A 17421-nucleotide genomic window follows, 5' to 3' on the forward strand; every position below is an offset into this window, starting at 1 on the left:
TATTTAAGTAGTTTGCACTATACAATGTTTAATATTAGTGAATATTATAAAATTATTTAATAAAGTTTTATAAAAGTCGGTGAGTCTTTCTTTTAACGTAGTTTCCATTATTTCAATTTGTGGGCTGAAATTGTTAAAAGAAAGGTTCAGAGACATATGGGGCCTTATTTATGAAGGCCTTGCGCTACCGGTGTGTCACTTTTTCCCATTTTAAAAGTGACGCACCGGCGGCGCAAGGCCTTCATAAATATGGTCCATAGTTTTTATTTTTTAAATAAAACTAACATGTCTATAAGTCTTAACACTTTTCAGCCCGGCAAATGCAATTATAAAAACAACCATTAGAGGGCCTTGTACTCCAGCTGAAGAAAATAGATCTCCAGCTAGGAGTCCTTTAAAAAAATATGGTATGTTCTCATGGGGTCATGGATTTAATGACCCAGGAGACTTACTTTTTAGGTTTCGCCCTGGCGTTGCAACTGCGTAGCAGTTGCTCCGCCCAGGGCGAAATTTCATGATCCTACATATGGGCTTTGGTCCCGCCTCTGTCTCCCATTGGCTAGCTCCATAAATGGAGGCTAGCCATTGGGAGACAGAGGCTGTCAATCACACTTTCCCCTGAAAACGCGATTCGGGGGCGTTTCCATGTCTTTTTTTAAGTCACGCCCTCTCCTCTTCCCATTGGCTGGAATTTTACCTTCCAGCCAATGGGAAGGGGAGAGCACGAAAAACACGCCCCCGAATCTGCCGGCCCGGGACACCCCCGTGACATCATTTCCCAGGCCGCGCTGTGATTGGCTGCCGGCCCGGGACCTGACTTGTTATTTCTTTGAAAACGTTCTCGAACACTAGGCACTGTGCCTAATCATAGCGGGTCATGCTGTGAAGGTTAATTATTAATGAGAAACAGCGTCTTGTCTTAAATTAGACACTATTCGTATTCGAGCTATAATTAAAACACAATCCTTTTCAGAGTATATTTGCAGTGTTCCTGGGAGTCTGCTGCACGAGCTAGTGGACAGATGACTTCATTTGTGGTTTCCAAGTTCCAATTAGACGATTGGGTCCGTCAGTAGCGGAGGTTTTAGTTACTCTGCTGGCAGGAGACGGAAACTTCCTATCCGGAAAGCCAGCCAGGCTGTGTCTCCTCTAACGCCGGGGAAAATCGAAATAGGACACATTAGCAGCTGGGGCGTGAGGGGAAAATCACAACAGCTTCGCAGTTCTTGGCGGTTCCCAGTGCATCCATGAGAAATAAAGTGAACGTGTTCGTCACTCCAGTGTCAAAAAAAGTCCTCCTTTTCAACTGAAAGAGGCCACACTTGGGAGTGAGGATGTATGTGTGTGTAGTGGGGTGTACATTGTACTGTTAAGAGCTGCATCTCCAGCTACCCAATGCCATTTAATTGTATTTATGTTGAGGATGTAGCTTATAATGTATGTTTCTATTTGTGTTTGTTTTAATTCGTACAATTGATATGTAACAATCTAGGCAACCATAAAGAAGTAAATCAATATTAATATTAAGAAGGAAACTATGCTACAAAAGTAATTCTTAGTATTGACAGTTTATTAATAGTTAAAAATTATCCAAATACAATATTTCAGAATTAAAATACAAAAGAAAAAGTATAATTTTCACAAGAAAGGGGTAAACACAATACACAAAATCACATTACATATGAAAAGTGCCTATGAATTAAAAAAAGGTGGCGAAATAATTCTCTACGCGCGTTTCGGCGACCAGCGCCTTCTTCTGGAGCAGCCACGAAAACTTCTAAAAAGGTAAATTTACAAAAAGGAGAGAATTACACACATTTAAAATGTACTATTTTGCAACGTTAAAAAGCAATTTACAAATTTTCAGTAGCCTAAAGTTGAACCTTCTTATTTATAATAATCATAGTATGGCGGTACATCAACATTATTGATTTCATTTCCTTGCAGTACTAAATCTTTAGGAGATAGAAGGGCGTGTGCTAGAATAGCGATATAAGAACCTCTTAGTAGATGGGGGCAGCGAATAGATTCCTGAGGCCATGAAGATTAGGGACCCATACTAAATATGCCGGTTGGTCTAGTTTATCTTTTTATATATAATGACTATTATTGTAGTCTATAGTTGTAGTATATACTTACAAAAGGTGTTGTTGTATAGATGTATAGGATGTAGTTTGCTTTTCTTGGTCTCTGTAGTAAGCGGTTCCAACCGTCGAATTACAGGAGCTTAAAAAAGGGATGTATAGTAAGGATTTACTAGCTATGGTTTAGAAGCATTTCTTAAGATGGTGATATGTATTTAGTAGTTCTTGAGCACTTACATGATAAAATAAAGCAGTATGTGTAGTTCAATGGCAAGGTCTAGTGCAAGTCAAACGATAGTATTTTATCGATAGTATCCCATCTTCGAGAGATAACTGGAAATCCCAAAAAGATAGAGAAACCTTTATGTATAGGTCAGGGCTTTATACTACATTCTTAAAGTATCAATACGATTAATTAGTACCTAAAGTGTGCTGGATAGACTCATAGGTTATATCTCCACTGATTAGTTTCTGTTTCCTGGAGACAGAGATGACAATTTTAAATTATAGAGATTTTTTGAATCTCTTATCCTGGCAGAGTAAAAGATAATTAACAATTACTACAGTCGATGAATTACCTGATTAGTTAAAGAAATATAGATTGGTCCCGCCGTCCGGAACCTTTAAATCGGTTAAGCCAAGCGTAGGCTTAATAGTTCAGCACTAAGAAAGCGTAATCCTCCTGATGTGGGGATCTTATTGGCGATAGCTTCCTGTACATTAGGATAAAATATTTTTACATTTTTAATTGTAAGGAAGAGGTTCTATATTATGACATTCCTATGACTATGCATACTTGTACAGTATAGAATCTTATTTTACCTTTTTAATTTGCTTCCAATATGAATGATGGCACGAGATTAAAATAACTCCCTGTCTGAAAAATAAAAACAGGCGAGTGGTATAAGTAGGAGGTGTGCTAACGGTGGTAATGTCTTGCTGAATATTAAGATATTCTTACCCAATATAAATCAACAGGGCTCTCAACTTCCGGCGGCGGGACACGGGGTTTCTGCAGTCATACGAAGATGGACAGTGCCTGAGTGTTTTGAGGGGCGCGTTTATATAGTGCAGTTAATGAGTGAAAAGGATTCAGGTGTGCTTCATGTAAGCAGAGAGAGAGGAGCTAAACGCGCCCCTCAAAACACTCAGGCACTGTCCATCTTCGTATGACTGCAGAAACCCCGTGTCCCGCCGCCGGAAGTTGAGAGCCCTGTTGATTTATATTGGGTAAGAATATCTTAATATTCAGCGAGACATTACCGCCGTTAGCACACCTCCTACTTATACCACTCGCCTGTTTTTATTTTTCAGACAGGGAGTTATTTTAATCTCGTGCCATCATTCATATTGGAAGCAAATTAAAAAGGTAAAATAAGATTCTATACTGTACAAGTATGCATAGTCATAGGAATGTCATAATATAGAACCTCTTCCTTACAATTAAAAATGTAAAAATATTTTATCCTAATGTACAGGAAGCTATCGCCAATAAGATCCCCACATCAGGAGGATTACGATTTCTTAGTGCTAAACTATTAAGCCTACCCTTGGCTTAACCGATTTAAAGGTTCCGGACGGCGGGACCAATCTATATTTCTTTAACTAATCAGGTAATTCATCGATTGTAGTAATTGTTAATTATCTTTTACTCTGCCAGGATAAGAGATTCAAAAAATCTCTATAATTTAAAATTGTCATCTCTGTCTCCAGGAAACAGAAACTAATCAGTGGAGATATAACCTATGAGTCTATCCAGCACACTTTAGGTACTAATTAATCGTATAGATACTTTAAGAATGTAGTATAAAGCCCTGACCTATACATAAAGGTTTCTCTATCTTTTTGGGATTTCCAGTTATCTCTCGAAGATGGGATACTATCGATAAAATACTATCGTTTGACTTGCACTAGACCTTGCTATTGAACTACACATACTGCCTTATTTTATCATGTAAGTGCTCAAGAACTACTAAATACATATCACCATCTTAAGAAATGCTTCTAAACCATAGCTAGTAAATCCTTACTATACATCCCTTTTTTAAGCTCCTGTAATTCGACGGTTGGAACCGCTTACTACAGAGACCAAGAAAAGCAAACTACATCCTATACATCTATACAACAACACCTTTTGTAAGTATATACTACAACTATAGACTACAATAATAGTCATTATATATAAAAAGATAAACTAGACCAACCGGCATATTTAGTATGGGTCCCTAATCTTCATGGCCTCAGGAATCTATTCGCTGCCCCCATCTACTAAGAGGTTCCTATATCGCTATTCTAGCACACGCCCTTCTATCTCCTAAAGATTTAGTACTGCAAGGAAATGAAATCAATAATGTTGATGTACCGCCATACTATGATTATTATAAATAAGAAGGTTCAACTTTAGGCTACTGAAAATTTGTAAATTGCTTTTTAACGTTGCAAAATAGTACATTTTAAATGTGTGTAATTCTCTCCTTTTTGTAAATTTACCTTTTTAGAAATTTTCGTGGCTGCTCCAGAAGAAGGCGCTGGTCGCCGAAACGCGCGTAGAGAATTATTTCGCCACCTTTTTTTAATTCATAGGCACTTTTCATATGTAATGTGATTTTGTGTATTGTGTTTACCCATTTCTTGTGAAAATTATACTTTTTATTTTGTATTTTAATTCTGAAATATTGTATTTGGATAATTTTTAACTATTAATAAACTGTCAATACTAAGAATTACTGTTGTAGCTTAGTTTCCTTCTTAATATTAATATTGATATACTGCTTTATGGTTGCCTAGATTGTTACATATCAATTGTTTGTTCTTTCCCTGGTCTAGGAACTTCATCCTTATGTATCCAGGGGGTCCTTGTTAAATATACGCCTTTGTTTTAATTCGTGCCATAGTAAGGCGTTGGTGTCGGCATAGGGCACAGTAAGTTATGTCTGCCAGTGGAATGCGGCTCAGGTGTATGTGTAGTTCTGCATTCGTTTGCGTATAACACTCTTTATCTTCAGTCTGCCCTAGTCCCCCGCACAAAACACTGCTTGTCTACTTTTCAGGTCAGCCCTCTTCGCCCTAGCACAATATTACCCATAGTCAGGGCCACCGGAATTATGCGAAAGAGGAGGGCACACTTTTATGTGGCAGAATTCGCCGAATTATGCTGTAAGAAAAAGCTAGTTATGCCTCATAACGCGGCCCGTTTCGAGGCAGCAGAACTTCACAATTGTGCCATTTTCACATATGTAAATACCGTATTGTCAAAGTTTCCACCTCATTATTGGAAAATGCAACAAATGCGCTAAAATCCATAATTATGTGGAAAATTCCGCTGCTGGTAGAGTCGCAGTTTCGGTGGCCCGCTCATAGTGCACCAGACCCTCTCATACCAGTTTGTACCCTCCCCGCACTCCTCAGTGGGCAGCAGGGCCATCAGTACCCACGCCGGCGCCCGTTCGTTTCCGTCTCTCAGACACCATTCCACTCCTCGCAGCAGCTGTGAGGTGGGGGTGGCACAGCTGGATCCCACAGAAGCACGACCGGCACCAGGGAGTGTTCTAATTATTACATATCAAGGGCGCGCGGCACGTGGCGGCGATCAGTGAGTGACGCGCTCGAGAGCCAAAAGGGACCCAGGAGTTCAGCTGTGCTGCCCCCCGCTTCCCTCTTATCCCGATGACACCCCGTATATGCAATACACAGTCTTTACTGGCACGACAAGTCTCAGGAGCATTGGCACTTTTCTTCAGGCTGTTTCCTGATAATTCTGAGTTATAATTAAGCGTCTTCACGCTTCTGGCGACGTGAAGAGACATGTTGACCCCCAAAAGAGAGAAATCCGTTGTCTATATCCCTGCTCCCCTCTACTTGACGTGCATTTGTACACACAGATACAAAGATTGGATGCATATCAAAAGTTTAGGTACGCCTGAGTGTAGCTAAAGAGAAACATTGATTTGTTGTTTACCCAAAATGGACCTCTTCGTAGTTGCAATTGGAGTTCCCATGCACAGGAAGATACTACTTAGTCAGCAACAGTGTACCCGACTCTACACATTGATTAGCATCACCCAATGCAACAGCAGTGCCTCTGTCTTCACATACACACATAGAATAGGTATACCAAAGAGAGAAAGTGACCATTCGGCTAGATTCAACCAAAATGTGACTACAGCACGATTTCTACATACATTATAGACAGGCACCTGAGACCCCACCTGCATATGATCAACATATAACATTTTTTATAAGAATGACAATAGATTCAGGGTCAGACAAAAATCAAATAAGAGAGCCCTTAATAATGTGTGTGTGTGTGGCATTTGCGAGAGATTAAGCTATTGACATTGTAAATGACAATGCCATTTATTTATCTGTTTTCAAAACCAACACATAAATAAAAATGTTGTCATTTACAATGCCAATAGCTCTAACTTTTGCAAAGGCGAAACCGTTGCATTGTAAATGCTTGTTTTTTAATGTTGCTGGTGGGCTGCTTCACTACCTGCAGCACCCTCACAACAGAAAAGAAATGCTTCAAGGGACATCAATATGCTCAAAACAAAAATGTTAAGAGACCTGGGGTATGGTAGGACATTATGGGGTGTGCCTTTAAGAAGCAGTGAAAAATAAATGAGTGGCTCCTGCCGGTCATGTAATATTCATTTTTTTTTAAATTGTGTGGGTGTACCTGAGCCCTTTCAAGACACCCACATTGTAAATTTTCTTTGGGGGCTGTGGGGTGAGCACCACGGATCCTGCGGCCCCAGTCAGATCCCCAGCCCCACACATTATTTGTGCTGGTGGGAGCCAGCACATTTTTATTAAGTTGGTGGCCCTGTGCCCACCCGGGGCAGCCACAGCTTAGAGGTCATTGGGGGCTGCGGGGGAAGTCCCAGAGCCTCTGTGGCCCTCATGGGAGCTGGCCACTTTCTTATTTGTAGGTGAATGTCTCAGTGCCCACCTGAGGCACCCATTGTCCAGGCCTCTTTGGGAGCCGCAGGGGGAGCCCCAGCACCCCTCAGACCCCCAGCCAGCACCATACTGGCTGCTGGAGGGAGCCAGCTCCTCTTCTTTGCTCCTGCCCAGGCAGGAGCATCATTTATGACTGCTTTCACCAGACAGGAGCAAAGCTGAGTTCTCTGCCTGGGAGAATGCAGGCAGGGTATGCCCTCTCTCCTGGGCAGAGAACCACAATGCCCTGGGGTAGGACTCCCTGGGACACTGTGAAGTATCAGGCCCCCCTGGGCTGATACCAGCTCAGGGAGGGGTATGACGGCCCCATCCCATTTTAACCTAAATTTGGCCCCGAGGAGGGGATACCTGGGGCCTCTTCAGCTTCAATGAGAGGGCTGTTATGTTATGTTATGTTATTTTAATTTATACAGCGCACAGCTACTCGGAAGTTTCCCGGCGCTAACAGCAAAAAAGGCAGGCAAAGCTCAGTTACCAAATTAAAACAGGAGGGTTTTTAAGGCTTTCCTGAACATAAGAGGGTCAGGAGTGGCTCTCAAGGCCAAGGGCAGCTCATTCCAGGCCAGACAAGCCTTACGGACAAAGGAGTTCCCCCCCCAAACGTTGGCGCTTAAACTTCGGCGTCTGCATCAGCAGCAGAGAAGAAGAACACAGCTGTCTCACTGGGGTGTAAAAGGTGAGTCTCTTCTGCAAATAACTGGGACCAAGACCGTAAAGGGCCCGTAGCACAATGGAGAGCATTTTAAATTTCAGGCGAATTTCAACCGGAAGCCAGTGCAATGACCGTAAAAGAGCCCGGGCACTGTGCCTGGAAGACAGCCCCCCTAGAAGTCTGGCGGCCGAATTTTGGACCACTTGCAATTTCTTCACAAGATAGCCAGGGCTGCCGACAAGGAGGGTATTGGCATAATCCAAGCGAGAAAGAATCAGTGCACGAACAACCGTCTCTCTAGCCGAGTTCGGCAAGAAGGGCAGAAACTTTCTCAAACTTTTCAGCACCCCAAAGCAGGTGTCAGCCAGTTTTTTTTACATGAGTCCCGAAATTCAGGTTCATATCGAACCAAACGCCAAGGTTTTTGGCAGCACCCTTATTCTCAGGTGGGCAGGGAAAACCAGGTGGCCAAAATCTCCCTCTGAAGTCTGGAGCAAAAGAGCCAAACAGCAGAACTTCAGACTTTCCCTCATTACATTTGAGCTGCGCATTGGCCAGCCAGTGAAAAACCGAAGACAAGCACTGATGGGGTCTCTTGACCGAGTCCTCCTCCTTGCTCCAGGTGAACAACAGCTGGGTATCATCGGCATAGGCCATCACCTTAGCCCCCAGAGACTCCACCAAGAAAAGCAGTGGAGTCACGTAGATGTTAAATAACAGCGGGCTAAGTGATGACCCCTGTGGCACCCCAGTGAAGACCCTCATGGGCACAGAGGCACATGGAGGGAGCCAAACCTGTTGTGATCTTCCCTCCAGAAAAGAATTGATCCATTGTAAAGCCAGCCCAGAAATTCCTATCTCAGAGAGGCGATCTAGGAGCATGGCATGAGGCACCGTGTCAAACGCCACCGAGAGATAAAGCATGACCAATGCTGCTCTCCTGCCGGCATCAAGACACTCCCGAATCGATTCGGTGACCTCCAGCAAAGCGGACTCCGTGCTATACGAGGCAAGGAAGCCAGACTTAAGCATGGGCGGATTTTGCGGATCCACGATTCACGAATTTGCGGATTCACGGATCGTGGATCCGCAAAATCAGCGGATTTTGCGGATCGGCGGATTTGGGGGCGGGGCTTCCTCGAGTGTGTGGGCGGGGCCAAATGGACGGGGCTTCCATGCGAGCGCACATGCCTCTTGTGTATACAAAAGGTCAGAGACCGATCAGAGCAGCAGATTAAGAGACAGAAGCCCCTGGTCACAGGAACAGCACGGGGATTGCGCTCGTGAAAGTCAAAGATGCAAATGCCTCTGGCCAGCATCACAGCGGATTTTCGATGGTATATTTGGGAAGAAGGCACATCTGCCCAGCCTCCCAACGCTCACGATTTTTTTTGGGCTGATGAATGAGTCACTGCATTTGCGCTTCAACTAGTTCCAGCGACCAAGTGTGTGTTACTATGCAATCGCGCCGAAGTGCGCAGGGGTCCCTTGAGTGAAATGTCCATCATAGTGGGTAAATGGCGGGAAGACGGTGCACACCTCGAGTGTGTGGGCGGGGCCAAACGGACGGGGCTTCCATGCGAGCGCACATGCCTCTTGTGTGTATAAAAGGTCAGAGACCAGCATCACAGCGGATTTTCGATGGTATATTTGGGAACAAGGCACACCTGCCCAGCCTCCACAACACTCACGATTATTTTTTGGCTGATGAATGAGTCACTGAATTTAAGCTGCAACTAGGGCACATGCGTTATTGATATCTGCAAGTGTTTCCTGTTGAGGTTTATTTTTTGTGCCAGGACCGTCGTGCCAGAATGAACCCTGCCCTTCAGACACCATGTAAATAATTTACGATGGCGCCGGCAAGCTGCCAGCGCCATCCTGCAAAAGTTACTTAATTAGCTTCAACAGGAAGCTCCAACTGATAAAATAAAGCAGGCGCTCGAGCCCCTGCTTTATCTTATCTGTTAGAGCTTCCTGTCGAAGCTAATTAAGTAACCATTTGAGGATGGCGCTGGCAGCTTGCCGGCGCCATCGTAAATTATGCAGGCTTGAACTTTTGACCGCAAAATCCGCTCCGATCGCGGATTGCGGATTCTCGGTAAATTCGCGAGAGTTCGCGGATCGCGGATTTACCGAAAATCCGCAAAATCCGCGATCGGAGCGGATTTTGCGCTCATGCTTAGCCAGACTGTGCCGGATGGAACAAGCCTTTAGAAAACAATGATGCTGAGCCAAAAATGCTATAGAACAACACAAATGCCAGTGCTGAGATAGAATAACAGAACTATTTTAGGAAATGACTTTATGAACATAACATAATAGCCTGCTTTATAAATTGCCAAAATCCAATTTTATTATACTTTTTTAGTCAACCTTAATTAATTTGCGCGCAGAGTTCCTTGTGCATGACAATACATGAAAAACACACCGAGAAACTATACAAAGGTATATAATTAAATTCCAACAAATTGCACCTGACAAACCCTCACTCTAAACACACTATTGGCCACAAACCATTCATTCCACATTCAAACTTCCCACAAACATCCCACAAACAAAGGTCCCAGTATCACAAATACCTATAAAATACAAATCAAGCACATTTTAAATACAAATTCAGTTTATTGTGTGTATTCTTACACCCTAATTGGGAAATATTTGCCTCCCTATTTAAGACATTATTTTCTATGTGACACGGAACCAGATCGGTCGACGCGTTTCGAACCCAGACGATTCACGGGTTCTCCTCAGGACCAGCCATTTCTACAAAAAAACAAAAATAGAAAACTTTTTTAGGCTTATTCTGATTGAAAAGACTATGGCCATCTGCCTTTAAAGTACCCCTCTTATCGCTAGCCTACCTTTAGTCTGCAAGGTCAGTGATCAACATCTGTATGTCACTGTTTCATTCAAAGATGCATAACAAGGAGCTGGAAGGAAACATATAATCACTTTTAGACAAGACACAACCTTTCGTGGTGGCTGTCATTAGGTCTCGTTTAAGACAAAACAAACTTACCCGCTTGTGTGCGCGGGACCGTTCTCAATGGGCAGCTCAACCTCCTGCAAAATAAACCCATTGTAAATTGATAAGCCTAGCTCTGCACCACCTACAGACTCTCTTTGAAGCGGGGCTTACCGTGAAATGTAAGGCTGCCCTCGTTGTTAAAATTGCCCGCTGCGTTTAATTTATTTTCGCGCTAGGGGGAACAGAAATGAAGACATGTTTACAACCGCCGTGCCCAGTCTTTGCTCTATTGGCATCCATTGTGCGGATACATGCCTTTCTTACCATGTAAACGGGCGTATTAGTCCTCCGTATTGTGTTCCGTTGCTCCCTTTGGCGTGTGTTATCAAGTTATGACGCTGGTGAGTCAGCGTCATCTATTTCCTGTATATTACCCTTCTTAGCGCTACGTTGTTTAGGAGTTGTAGTTTACAAAGAGACTCGTGCTAGGCGCTTCGGCTTTAAGGCTTACAAGCGACAACAGTCTTTATGGGGGTTGTAATAGGATTGAACACGGATTAATTAGAAAATCTCGCTGAGTCCTATGGCTGCCTGTTTTTTGAGATGCCTGAAATCACATTCATATTCAAATGGTCGAATGCCAGCAGTCTGGTCTGTTCCTAAGTCATAGGTTTAAATATCTTAGAAATCTCATTCAGGCCACTGAGAGCAGTGTTGAATTTCATGATCAAAAGCGCCTCGCGCTGACTTAATCGTGCATCCAGATCCCCTCCACGAGGGTCCCTGTCGATCTTCGATAGAACTGTCCATTTCAAGTCGTTTTGCTCATGATTTTTGGTCGCCCAATGATTCACCAATGGTGCATTCTCAACCTCCCTACGTATTCTAGATTTATGCTGCGTGATCCTCTGCCTCACTTCCTGGGTCGTTTTTCCTATGTATAACCTAGGGCATGGGCAAATAATGCCGTAAACAACATTCCTGGTTTTACAATTTGTAAACACTTCATGTTTCCAGTGAATGTTTTCAACTGAAAAAAACGAGTTCTCCATTGTTTGGTCACATCAAGTACAGGGTCCACATTTATGATGTCCTACCACTGGTGCTAGTCCGAACATACTCCTTAGTGTAGGTGCTCTTTCAATTGGAAGGGCTGCACGAACAATATGGTTAGCCACGCTTTTCTCTTTTTTAAAAGCAAATAATGGTGGTTCCGAAAAGTCCTCATGTAGATCTTTAATTAGGTGCCAATTAGATGTTATCAATTTTTTTAGTTGATGTGCATTGGGGCAAAACGTTGTCACACACACTTGCCTTTTTAACTCGGGTTTGGTTTTCTTTTCAAGCAGAGTGTCCCAGGGTATCCAACACGCTCTCTTGAGGGAATGTTTCAGTAGCTTTTTTGGATATCCTCTCTCAATAAGGCGTTCCCTGAGTTTATTGGCATGTATAAAATATTCCTCCTTACATGAACAATTTCTACAAATTCTTAGAAATTGGCTAAAAGGCAGGTTCTATCTTAGGCTCCGAGGATGATTGCTCGTATAATGAAGGGCTTTGTTCCTATCAGTTGCCTTTCGGAATAGGGTGGTTGCTAATCCTCCTTCAAAAGGGAACACTTTGACATCCAAGAATGTAATTGATTTATTGGACGCAGAACAACTAAACTTGATGTCATTGGTCCTTGAGTTTAGCCAAACTACAAATTCATTGAGTTGTTCCTGTTCTCCGGTCCAAATTAGAAAGACGTCATCTATGTACCGCATGTAGTTAGAAACACATCCGATGAACAGATTGTCATTATATACAAATTTATCTTCGTATAATCCCATAAACAGAATCGCCAATTCTGGCGCAAAGGGACAGCCCATGGCTACTCCCTTCGTTTGGTAGAAGAACTCAGAGTCAAAAGTGAAATAATTATTTTGCAACGCAAATTTCGCAAGCTCCAGAATAAAGTTAGTGGGAACTCTCATCGGTTATTCTCTTGTTTCTAAGAAGAATTCTAATGTCTCCAATACCTGTTCTTGGGGAATCTGGGTGTAAAGGGGAACTACGTCTAATGTCACCATTAGTTGTTTAGTGTCATCAAAATGTACCGTTGCCATTTTGTTTAAAAAAGCTGTGGTATCTTTCAAATGTGCCGGAATTTCCTCTATAAATGGTTTTAAGAAGAAATCAATATTTCTTGCCACTGGCTCAATTAGAGATTCGCACCCCAACACTATGGGTCGGCCTGGTGGATTAACCTCACTTTTGTGCATTTTGGGCAGCACATAAAACACTGGTGTTCTGGGATTCTTATTCTGTAGAAATACAAGTTCTTTTTGGGCCAACAAATCCTTAGTCAAATCCTCTTTGAATGATGGGAAAAAGTTGATTTTGCAATTCCATCGTGGGATTCTTTCCGATTCGTCTGTAGCAGCTGATGTCATCTAGTTGTCGTAGTACTTCATTTCTATATTTATTAATGTCCCAGATCACCACTGTCTCGCCTTTATCTGCCTGTTTAATGACCAATGACTTGTCATTCTTTAAGGAAAATAATGCATCCTTTTCAGCCTTAGGAAGGTTATAGTTGACATACCATCTCTTTTTCTCCATTGCGGCTATCCCTGATAAAATTGTTCTTTCAAACGTAACTACTTCCTTAGGGATTTTGGGACCTGATGGGCAAAAAACTGATTTCTTCCTGAGACCAGTTACTTCCGACGTAGATGCATCCGGGGCTTCAATAAAAAATGTTTTTAATCGAATCTTGCGACAAAACTCTATTGCCTCCAGCTTCATTTTGAGAAAATCTATAGGGCTTGATGGTACAAAATTAAGTCCTTTACACAACACTGCTATTTCCGCTGTTGTTAATACCCTATCTGATAGATTGAAAAATGGGGTTGGTTCTAGCTCTTGTAATATTGACGACGAGTAGTCATCTCTCAAGGTTGAACAAAGCGTGTGCGTCCTCTGCCTCTTTGTTGGCCTCTGCCTAAAAAAGATGTCTGATTTTGTTGTTGTGGCTGTTGTTGATTTCGTTGATTAACCTTTTGACTTGGATTAAACCTGGTATTAGCATCTGCTTCTCCTTCTGAGGATGACGATGTATCCGAAAAAGTTTAAAACTTATTTCGAGAACGACCTTGGTTATCCTGAAGGAAACGTCGCGAGTCTATTTGTGTATAAACATCTTTGTTTAAATAAGGATACGTAGTTTCCAATGAAAAGTTCTTTTTGTCTAGGTCAAATTTGTTGCTTTTCTGTGTTACTGTAAAGTCCTTGAATTCCAATATTTCTTTTTCGACTTTCTCCAATAGAGCTTTGGGATCTGTTATTAATTGATTGTTTTAGATTTCTGTTTCAAGAATTGAAATCTCTTCTAGGTGTTTTAATGAAATCCTATGAGCAGTCTCAATGGTGAGAACCATCAAATCTCTACTACATTTGGTTTCAATACAACTATACCCTTTCTTATATTCAGGGTCATCCGTAAATACCACTGGAATGTTACGAATTTGGAGTCCAGACGGAATTGTGCCAGCTCGTAAATGTTGTAATAAAAAATGACCATGGAGATCCGTCCTTCTCTGTTTTTTTCGTAGTCTAATAAGTTTGTCCGACTCGTTTTGCCGTTTAGCAGTCAGACTAAGGGTAGCGAATGCGAATATCGGGGGAGCACTCATTAGATTCTGAATATGTTCCTCGCTGTATGCGAGCGTGTCTTTGTCAGCCATAACATAAACACAAGATACAAAACAACAAACTTATACACACTCAAAAGAGAAAGACTAAGATTTACAAATATCACCACCATGCACACTCCCCCTATCTTGGGATCCTACTCTTGAACCCTCTGGTTCAAGTGTTCCTTCCTGTAATGGCTAGGTTTCCACCAAAAAGGACCTCGCGAGCCAACTGCCCACTCTAAAATTAGAAAACAATAATGGGTCTTGACTCTCACTCAGCAAGGCGGAGCCAAAAATGCTATAGAACAACACAAATGCCAGTGCTGAGATAGAATAATAAAACTATTTTTAGGAGATGGCTTTATGAACATAACATAATAGCCTGCTTTATCAATTGCAAAAATCCAATTTTATTATACTTTTTTAGTCAACATTAATTAATTTGCGCACAGAGTTCCTTGTGCATGAAAATACATGAAAAACACACTGAGAAACTATACAAAGGTATATAATTAAATTCCAACAAATTGCACCTGACAAACTCTCACTCTAAACACACTATTGGCCACAAACCATTCATTCAACATTCAAACTTCCCACAAACATCCTACAAACAAAGGTCCCGGTATCACAAATACCTATAAAATACAAATCAAGCAAATTTTCAATACAAATTCAGTTTTTTGTGTGTATTCTTGCACCTTAATTGGGAAAAATATGCCTCCCTATTTACAACATTATTTTCTATGTGACACGGGACCAGATCGTTTGACGCGTTTCGAACCCAGAGGATTCACGGGTTCTCCTCAGGACCAACCATTTCTACAAAAAAACAAAAATAGAAAACTTTTTTAGGCTTATTCTGGTTGAAAAGACTATGTCCATCTGCCTTTAAAGTACCCCTCTTATCTCTAGCCTACCTTTAGTCTGCAAGGTCAATGATCAACATCTGTATGTCACTGTTTCATTCAAAGATGCATAACAAGAAGGAGCTGGAAGGAAACATACAATCACTTTTAGACAAGACCCAACCCTTCGTGGTGGCTGTCATTAGGTCTAGTTTAAGACAAAACAAACTTACCCGCTTGTGTGCGCGGGACCGTTCTCAATGGGCAGCTCAACCTCCTGCAAAATAAACCCATTGTAAATTGATAAGCCTAGCTCTGCACCACCTACAGACTCTCTTTGAAGTGGGGCTTACCGTGAAATGTAAGGCTGCCCTCGTTGTTAAAATCGCCTGCTGCGTTTAATTTCTTCTTCGCGCAGTGGCTGGGGGGAATAGAAATGAAGACATGTTTACAACCGCCGTGCCCCGTCTTTTCTCTATTGGCATCCGATGTGCGGATAAATGCCTGTCTTACCGTGTAAACGGGCGTATTAGTCCTCCGTATTGTGTTCCGTTGCTCCCTTTGGCGTGTGTTATCAAGTTATGACGCTGGTGAGTCAGCGTCATCTATTTTCTGTATATTACCCTTCTTAGCGCTAGGCTGTTTGGGAGTTGTAATTTACAAAGAGACTCGTGCTAGGCGCTTCGGTTTTAAGGTTTACAAGCGGCAACAGTTTTATGGGGGTTGTAATAGGATTGAACACGGATTGATTCGAAAATCTCGCTGAGTCCTATGGCTGCCTGTTTTTTGAGATGCCTGAAATCACATTCATATTCAAATGGTCGAATGCCAGCAGTCTGGTGTGTTCCTAAGTCATAGGTTTAAATATCTCAGAAATCTAATACAGGCCACTGGTAGCAGTGTTGAATTTCATGATCAAAAGCGCCCCGCGCTGACTTAATCGTGCATCCAGATCCCCTCCACGAGGGTCCCTGTCGATCTTCGATAGAACTGTCCATTTCAAGTCGTTTTGCTCATTACAAGAGCTAGAACCAACCCCATTTTTCAATCTATCAGATAGGGTATTAACAACAGCGAAAATAGCAGTGTTGGGTAAAGGACTTAATTTTGTACCATCAAGAGCTACAGATTTTCTCAAAATGAAGCTGGAGACAATAGAGTTTTGTCGTAAGATTTGATTAAAAACATTTTTTAGTGAAGCCCCGGATGCATCTACGTCGGAAGTAACTGGTCTCAGGAAGTAATCAGTTTTTTGCCCATCAGGTCCCAAAATCCCTAAGGAAGTAGTTAGGTTTGAAAGAACAATTTTATCAAGGATAGCCGCAATGGAGAAAAAGAGAAGGTATGTCAACTATAACCTTCCTAAGGCTGAAAAGGATGCATTATTCTCCTTAAAGAATGACAAGTCATTGGTCATTAAACAGGCAGATAAAGGCGGGGCAGTGGTGATCTGGGACATTAATAAATATAGAAATGAAGTACTACGACAACTAGATGATATCAGCTGCTACAGACGAATCAGAAAGAAACCCACGATGAAATTGCAAAATCAACTTTTTCCCATCATTCAAAGAGGATTTGACCAAGGATTTGTTGGCCCAATAGAATTTATATTTCTACAGAATAATAATCCCAGAACACCAGTGTTTTATGCGCTGCCCAAAATGCACAAAAGTGAAGTTAATCCACCAGGCCGACCCATAGTGTCGGGGTGCGAATCTCTAATTGAGCCAGTGGCAAGATATATTGATTTCTTCTTAAAAACATTTATAGAGGAAATACCTGCACATTTGAAAGATACCACAGCTTTTTTAAACAAAATAGCAACGGTACATTTTGACAACACTAAACAACTAATGGTGACATTAGACGTAGTTTCCCTTTGCACCCAGATTCCCCAAGAACAGACATTGGAGACATTAGAATTCTTCTTAGAAACAAGAGAACAACCGATGAGAGTTCCCACTAAATTTATTCTGGAGCTTGCGAAATTTGCGTTGCAAAAGAATTATTTCACTTTTGACTCTGAGTTATTCAACCAAATGAAGGGAGTAGCCAATGGCTGTCCCTTTGCGCCAGAATTGGCGATTCTGTTTATGGGATTATACGAAGATAAATTTGTATATAATGACAATCCGTTCATCGGATGTGTTTCTAACTACATGCGGTACATAGATGACGTCTATCTAATTTTGACCGGAGAACAGGAACAACTCAATGA

The 17421-nt window shown here is 42.0% G+C and overlaps 2 long non-coding RNA genes across 6 annotated transcripts; one reads left to right on the forward strand and one right to left on the reverse strand.

Moving 5' to 3' along the window:
• Positions 1 to 2036: 2036 nt before the first annotated feature.
• Positions 2037 to 3143, reverse strand: LOC144783043 (uncharacterized). Of its 2 annotated transcripts, none has more exons than XR_013601369.1 (4): positions 3046 to 3143; positions 2907 to 2961; positions 2663 to 2797; positions 2037 to 2226 (listed from the first exon to the last, which is right to left on the reverse strand). It is a non-coding gene; the product is annotated as an uncharacterized LOC144783043 (long non-coding RNA). The 2 variants fall into 2 exon arrangements; XR_013601370.1 differs by lacking the exon at positions 2037 to 2226 and adding an exon at positions 2463 to 2562.
• Positions 3144 to 3216: 73 nt separating this feature from the next.
• On the forward strand, positions 3217 to 4786 carry LOC144783044 (uncharacterized). 4 transcript variants are annotated; one of them, XR_013601374.1, is made up of 6 exons: positions 3217 to 3314; positions 3399 to 3453; positions 3563 to 3853; positions 3943 to 4038; positions 4134 to 4220; positions 4583 to 4786. It is a non-coding gene; the product is annotated as an uncharacterized LOC144783044 (long non-coding RNA). The 4 variants fall into 4 exon arrangements; XR_013601373.1 differs by having other exon boundaries at positions 3563 to 4038; XR_013601372.1 differs by having other exon boundaries at positions 3563 to 3697; positions 3798 to 4220.
• The last annotated feature ends 12635 nt before the right edge of the window (positions 4787 to 17421 follow it).

The sequence above is a fragment of the Lissotriton helveticus genome, chromosome 9 (assembly GCF_964261635.1).
Source record: "Lissotriton helveticus chromosome 9, aLisHel1.1, whole genome shotgun sequence".
Classification (NCBI taxonomy): domain Eukaryota; kingdom Metazoa; phylum Chordata; class Amphibia; order Caudata; family Salamandridae; genus Lissotriton; species Lissotriton helveticus.